This window comes from Lucilia cuprina, chromosome 3, assembly GCF_022045245.1.
Source record: "Lucilia cuprina isolate Lc7/37 chromosome 3, ASM2204524v1, whole genome shotgun sequence".
In the NCBI taxonomy this organism is placed as follows: domain Eukaryota; kingdom Metazoa; phylum Arthropoda; class Insecta; order Diptera; family Calliphoridae; genus Lucilia; species Lucilia cuprina.
In genome coordinates this window covers 1,396,873-1,404,482 of record NC_060951.1, presented here as the reverse complement: position 1 = coordinate 1,404,482, position 7,610 = coordinate 1,396,873, and the positions used below count along the sequence as shown (strand labels likewise).

The window sequence follows — 7,610 nt, the reverse complement described above, 5'->3', positions numbered from 1 at the left end:
ACTAGAACTGAACTAGAACTGAACTAGAACTGAACTAGAACTGAACTAAAACTGAACTAGAACTGAACTAGAACTGAACTAGAACTGAACTAGAACAGAACTGGAACTAGAACAGAACTCGAACAGAACTAGAACTGAACAAAAACTAAACTAGACTTTGGTTTTCAAATAGAGATCCGCAATCTCTGTTGCGTCGCTTAAAGGGTTAAATTTATAATCATAATGGTTTATATTAGTTTATTAAATATGCTTTAATGACATTTATTTATGTTACAACTTACTTACATGACATATGAGTTCATTTTCACACTAACATACATCTACACATACACACTCTTTCACTCTTACCCATAAATTATTGGTATACGAGTATTTAGAAAGAAAAAGCGTAGCATACATTTAGGCAATGAGTTAAAATGATGTAAAACTAAACTGGTTTATTATGCATATATGAATATACTTAAAAATGCATAAGATTTTTCACGTGTTATATTAATAATTATAAATAATATGTATTATCATAAGGGATTTGCAAATTTTTTCAAACATTAACGGTTTTTTATAGACATTTAACTTCACGAAAGGGCTTTAAAGTTGTTTTAAATAAAATGTTTATTTTGGTTAAAATTTTTATAAACCAATTTATTTTTATTGCTTTTTTTGTTGGTATAATAAATGTTTAATTTTTTTGTTATTGTAGTAAATCAAATATTCACAATTATTGTGTAATTTTATGGCATCAATTTTTGTTTATTTGTTTAGTGGGTTGAGTTTTTTTTCCCCAATAATTTCGTCTTTTTTTTTTAATTTTCAAATAAATTTTAATGTTCAATTGTTGTTTTTGCTGTTAGAGGTTTTTTTCGTAAAGTAAAAGTGTGTGCTGAGTATGTAACCAAGGTGAAAATTATACATATAACTTAATATAGCATATTTTTAGGGCAATGATGAGTTTTAGCGAAAGAGTGAAAGAGAGAGATGTAGAGTGTGGGTAAAATTTGCTGAGATGTTTGTTATTTGCTATTACGTGTTATATTTGTACGTTGTTGCACTCAAGCAGACAACATTAAAATTTTATTTTAATGTCATCGAGCGCTGATTTACTACACTTTTTCTATATACATTCTATAGGTAAAATTTATTTATTGAGGGCGGAATAGAAGGAAGGAAGCACAGGAAAGTATAGCAAAGATGATATTTTAGCAGACAAGAAAGTTTTTTTTATTTTTTTTTTTTTTTTACATTTTAAACAGTAAAGGAAATATTAATGCAAGAAATACACTGAAAAAAAACTATTATACACTTTTTTGTTTCGGTAACAAAATTACATAAAGTGTGATCTTATACTCAAAGGTATTACTGGGTTTTAATATGTTTTTTTTTAATTTTCTCAGTGTACTTTCCAAACTTCTTTTTCACAAATACAAATTTTACTATGGATTCTTTTGATACCAACAAAACATAATTTTAATAATATTTTATTGCTTCGTTTTTTTTCATTTCTTATTTCTTTTCCTCAATGCCATTAATGTCGAAAGATAGGTAATAACAATAATAACCAAAAAGTGAACAAAATTTATACTTTATTTCCAAAACTTGAGCATCATTTACAAAAAGATGCAAATAATAACATTTCTATTTTTTTAGCTTAGAGAGGGAGGGAAATATAATATTCCGCTGTGTTAAGCAATAACAATTTAAAACGCTAAATTAGTCACAAAACAGACAAATAGACAACAAAATATATATTACAATAAAAATAATACCAATTTCTTTAAAAAAGAAAACAAGAAATGTCTGGCAAATAACTAATGATTCGTTTGTTGTGGTAATAGAGCAATGGCAGGTAAACCCCAACATTAATTACCGACATTGACTTATTGTTATGCTATTTGTAGGAGTTACTTATATGCAAACGAAAGTAATATTAATAAATTTATATTTTTTAATTAAAGTTTGATTTTATCTATTTATTGAGAACAAAAATTAATAGCAATTGCAAATTTTCTTTACAATACACCTGATTTTTATGAAGAGCTACCAGATTTGTCCATATTATTTTTTTACTTTACGTTTAATTTTACTTGTTTATGTGATTTGTTATTTAAAAGATTTTTAAGATTTTACTCAATAAATGTTCCTTTTATTTTCAGAAAACCTTAGCTGTTATCAAAAAAGGTAAGTTTTTTTAACTTATAGAACTAGAACAGAACTAGAACAGAACTAGAACAGAACTAGAACAGAACTAGAACAGAACTAGAACAGAACTAGAACAGAACTAGAACAGAACTAGAACAGAACTAGAACAGAACTAGAACAGAACTAGAACAGAACTAGAACAGAACTAGAACAGAACTAGACAGAACTAGAACAGAACTAGAACAGAACTAGAACAGAACTAGAACAGAACTAGAACAGAACTAGAACAGAACTAGAACAGAACTAGAACAGAACTAGAACAGAACTAGAACAGAACTAGAACAGAACTAGAACAGAACTAGAACAGAACAGAACTAGAACAGAACTAGAACAGAACAAGAAAAGAACTAGAACAGAACTAGAACAGAACTAGAACTGAACTAGAACAAAACTAGAACAGAACTAGAACAGAACTAGAACAGAACTAGAACAGAACTAGAACAGAACTAGAACAGAACTGGAACAGAACTAGAACAGAACTAGAACAGAACTAGAACAGAACTAGAACAGAACTAGAACAGAACTAGAACTGAACTAGAACTAGAACTGAACTAGAACTGAACTAGAACTGAACTAGAACTGAACTAGAACTGAACTAGAACTGAACTAGAACTGAACTAGAACTGAACTAGAACTGAACTAGAACAGAACTAGAACAGAACTAGAACAGAACTAGAACAGAACAAGAAAAGAACTAGAACAGAACTAGAACAGAACTAGAACAGAACTAGAACAAAACTAGAACAGAACTAGAACAGAACTAGAACAGAACTAGAACAGAACTAGAACAGAACTAGAACAGAACTAGAACAGAACTGGAACAGAACTAGAACAGAACTAGAACAGAACTAGAACAGAACTAGAACAGAACTAGAACAGAACTAGAACAGAACTAGAACAGAACTAGAACTGAACTAGAACTGAACTAGAACTAGAACTGAACTAGAACTGAACTAGAACTAGAACTGAACTAGAACTGAACTAGAACTGAACTAGAACTGAACTAGAACTGAACTAGAACTGAACTAGAACTGAACTAGAACTGAACTAGAACTCAACTAGAACTGAACTAGAACTGAACTAGAACTGAACTAGAACTGAACTAGAACTGAACTAGAACTGAACTAGAACTGAACTAGAACTGAACTAGAACTGAACTAGAACTGAACTAGAATTGAACTAGAACTGAAGTAGAACTAAACTAGAACTGAACTAGAACTGAACTAGAACAGAACTAGAACAGAACTAGAATATAATTAAAACAGAACTAGAACAGAACTAGAACTGAACTAGAACTGAACTGGAACTGAACTAGAACTGAACTAGAACTGAACTAGAACTGAACTAGAACTGAACTAGAACTGAACTAGAACTGAACTAGAACTGAACTAGAACTGAACTAGAACTGAACTAGAACTGAACTAGAACTGAACTAGAACTGAACTAGAACTGAACTAGAACTGAACTAGAACTGAACTAGAACTGAACTAGAACTGAACTAGAACTGAACTGGAACTGAAATAGAACTGAACTAGAACTGAACTAGAACTGAACTAGAACTGAACTAGAACTGAACTAGAACTGAACTAGAACTGAACTAGAACTGAACTAGAGCTGAACTAGAACTGAACTAGAACTAAACTAGAACTGAACTAAAACTGAACTAGAATTGAACTAGAGCAGAAAAAAATAGAACTAAACTGGAACTAGAACTTAACTAGATGTGAAATAGATCCGATATTGATTGAGAACAAAAATTTATTAAATTTCGTTAAAAAATGAGCAGCAGAATTGTCACTGAATTGTTTTGTTTACTTTTTTTCCTATGTAAAGTTGCCAGATTGCCTAAAATTTTCTTTACCTTAAAAAAGGAATGAGTAATTTACATTAATCACCATTTTATTAAAACTCACGTTTTTAATTTTTGTTTGAAAACACATAATTTCTAATTTATTAAATTTGTGTAATATATATTAACATTTTTCTTTGCTCTCTTTTTCCTTATTCACTGCCTGTTTATCATTATGATATATTACCTATTACGATAACCACATTTTGCGCTTATCAAACATTATGATAAATACCAATTTTCTGTAGACTTTTTTCACTTTCCCACAATTTCCGTTACTTTTAGAAATTTAATATTTAAAAAACAAAATTGTGATACAATTTTTTTTAATTATCAAATGCTTTAATGATAATTTTTTAATGACAATCATGTTTATTTATGACCAAACTTCCGTTTTATTTTTAAAACATTTTTTGGGGACTTTTATAATTTCGGTTGCTGGTAATTTATGGCAAACAATGACAAAGTCTATAATAATGTTATAATAATGGTGTGTGTGTTTTTTTAAATTTTATTAATTACAAAAAATTGTTTCATTTCTTAAAAAAAATCTTCTGAGTAAGGATTTTTTGTTGTTGCTGCTATAAATCTTAAAATAACACACTTGAGTGCTTATAATGACATTGTTTTAGCATATTACCGGATAATGTTTAAGAGAAAGGGAGGGTGCAACATTTTAAAAACATTTTTCAATTACAAACAAATATTTGTTTCCCTTAACCATTAGATGTTAGACTTTTGCAGATATTTTGTTTAAGCCTTAAACCAACTCCTTACATGTTTTATGTTTATTTTTTTCTTATGTTATTTTGTATTTTATATGCTTTCAAAGATATTTTACTTATTTAAAGCCTTTTAGGTTTTATTTTTATTTCTATGTTTTTTTCTTTTTCTTTGTTGCAGTCTTAGGTAAAGAAAATTAAAAGTATTTCTTGAATTATTGTTAATGATGATTAAAAAAATGTTGTCATCACTTTTTTCTTATACATATGTTTCTTTTAGGTTTTTTTCTACTCTTCGCTTGAAATAGAAAGAAATACATATGTATAGTACGTTATTAAAACTCCACCCTCGAACTCAGTTACATGTACTATTAAGCCCCGTGAGTATATTTTCTTCGTTTAAGAAACTTTCATACCTTTATAGGCCTTTTAACATGTTCGTTGTGTTTATGTCAAGTAATTTTTTCTAATAATAAAAATTGTTTTAAAACATGTTTATATGATCTTAGCAAAAAAAAAAACAAAACCTACATATTTATATATTTTACAAAATAGAAACGTAAGAATTATTTATATTATTTTTGGTATTTAGGGAATTTGTATCAGAGATAACAGAAAGCTATAGACTGAAGGTTGAGTGAACTTTGTTGTAAATTTTAAAAGAATTTAAAGAAACTCTGTATTTTGTTAATAATTTAAATTTTTTGCTTAAAATTTATTAAGAACAAAAATTGATTGACTTATCACAAGTTGTTGTCATATTGCGACTAAATTGTTTTGTTTACATTTGTAGGCAATTGTTGCCATGTTTTAGAGTTTTTTTTATTATTGTAGCGTAAAGAATTATTGAAATCGCTTAAAATTTCTATAGATTTTCTTAAATCATGAATAGTTTTCTGTCGGAAAAAGCGTTAACTTGTAGAACTAGACTATAGGCTAGAGTATAGTCTAGACTATAGACTATAGTATAGGCTAGACTATAGACTAGAGTATAGGCTAGACTATAGACTAGAGTATAGGCTAGACTATAGACTAGAGTATAAGCTAGACTAGAGTATAGGCTAGACTATAGACTATAGACTAGACTATAGACTAGACTATAGACTAGACTATAGACTAGACTATAGACTAAACTATAGACTAGACTATAGACTAGACTATAGACTAGACTATAGACTAGACTATAGACTAGACTATAGACTAGACTATAGACTAGACTATAGACTAGACTATAGACTAGACCATAGACTAGGCTATATACTAGACTAAAGACTAGACTATAGACTAGTCTATAGACTAGACTAGGCTATAGACTAGACTAGGCTATAGACTAGACTAGGCTATAGACTAGACTAGGCTATAGACCAGACTATAGACTACACACTTATAACAGATTTTTCTAACTTGTTGTATAACACTAAATATTGTGTATAACAGTTATTTGAATAGTCTATTCCATACAAATACAATTTCTTTTTTTCCCAACCTTTTCCCTTTTCTCTCATACAAAAGCTCTAAGTGCCCTCTCCAATTTTTGTTTTTGTCTTTTCCACTATGACACTTATAGTTCTCGCTTCAACACCTTTTTTAATTGCAATACTTTCCGCCATTGTTCCATATAAATAATTATTAATATTTATAAAAATTTATCATATATATATTTTTATGTGTTCCTGCTCATTAAATTGTTACCTCAAAATGTTTTAATGGGCTTTTGTACAATCTCATACACTTCGAACAATGGCCACCACATCATTATAATACAACCATGCTTCTCACGCCATTTATACATTACAATCCATTGATTTTTAATAATCAAGAGTAAGAGCAATGAGAGCAACAAAAAAAACGAGTGATAATAAATGAAAATCAACAACAACAGAGTAACACTTAATTAAAATACAACTCCAACTCTAATAGCTATCGAACTCCTTCCTCCTTCTGTTAAAAAAAAAAAAAACTGTGACAACACTCTCAAAAACTCATTTACACATGGAGACTATAACGGTTTTACAAATATTGTCATTTTCACTTGTTGTTGTCATTGTTGCCAGAGTGGTATGAGTTAACAAGGTGGTTGCCATATGATATAAACAATTGCACATTTTTTGTGCATTTTAACCCTTTTACATTCACAAATATATTGCAGTGGTTGGAGTGTGCTATCATATCAATGTGTAATCGTAATTGTAATTGAAAAATCATTTGCAATATGCATAATTATCTTTTATAGCTACAAATACAAAATAATCTGATGCAAATTTTATTTAAACCTTGTATAGTCTACCATTATCAAATCCATATGTAGAGGCATACGAAAAAAACAATAACAACCTCAACAATCTATTAATGCTGCTGAAGTAAAGAGGGCAACAATTTATGTTTCAGTAGATAAAGGGGGTTTGATTTTTATTGCAGTAAAAAATCACACTTTTTGTATTGTACTACCATTTGAACGCCTGCTGATGATGACACGTTAACAGAAATATCATCAACAGTAATACATTTTAATTGATTTTTTTGCATTTGATTTTTGATAGAAAAGAATGTGTTTAAGGGTTTAGGTTTCATATAGCTTATAATTAATACTAAAGTATCACCAGTAGTCTGGTCTAGGCTAGTCTACAGCCTCGACTATATAGGTGGATATATTTTGGTTTATCGACTCGACTATAGCTAGGACATAATCTGATCTATAGACACGTCTATCGTCAAATCTATAACCTTGTCTATGGTATAGTCTATACATAATCTAGAGTATAGCCTAGTCTATAGTCTAGTATATAGTTTAGTTTAGAGACTAGTTTATAGCCTAGTCTACAGTGTAGCATATAATCTAGTCT

At 29.1% G+C, this 7,610-nt stretch overlaps 1 protein-coding gene across 1 annotated transcript in view; it reads left to right on the top strand.

The window, feature by feature from the left end:
* The window catches only part of LOC111682821 (nuclear pore complex protein Nup88), a 226,818-nt gene that overhangs the window by 138,602 nt on the left and 80,606 nt on the right, over positions 1-7,610 (top strand). Inside the window, exon 3 of the mRNA XM_046945790.1 lies at positions 2,151-2,175. The gene's annotated coding sequence lies outside the window, so the exon portion shown is untranslated. The remainder of the gene's footprint in view (positions 1-2,150; positions 2,176-7,610) is intronic.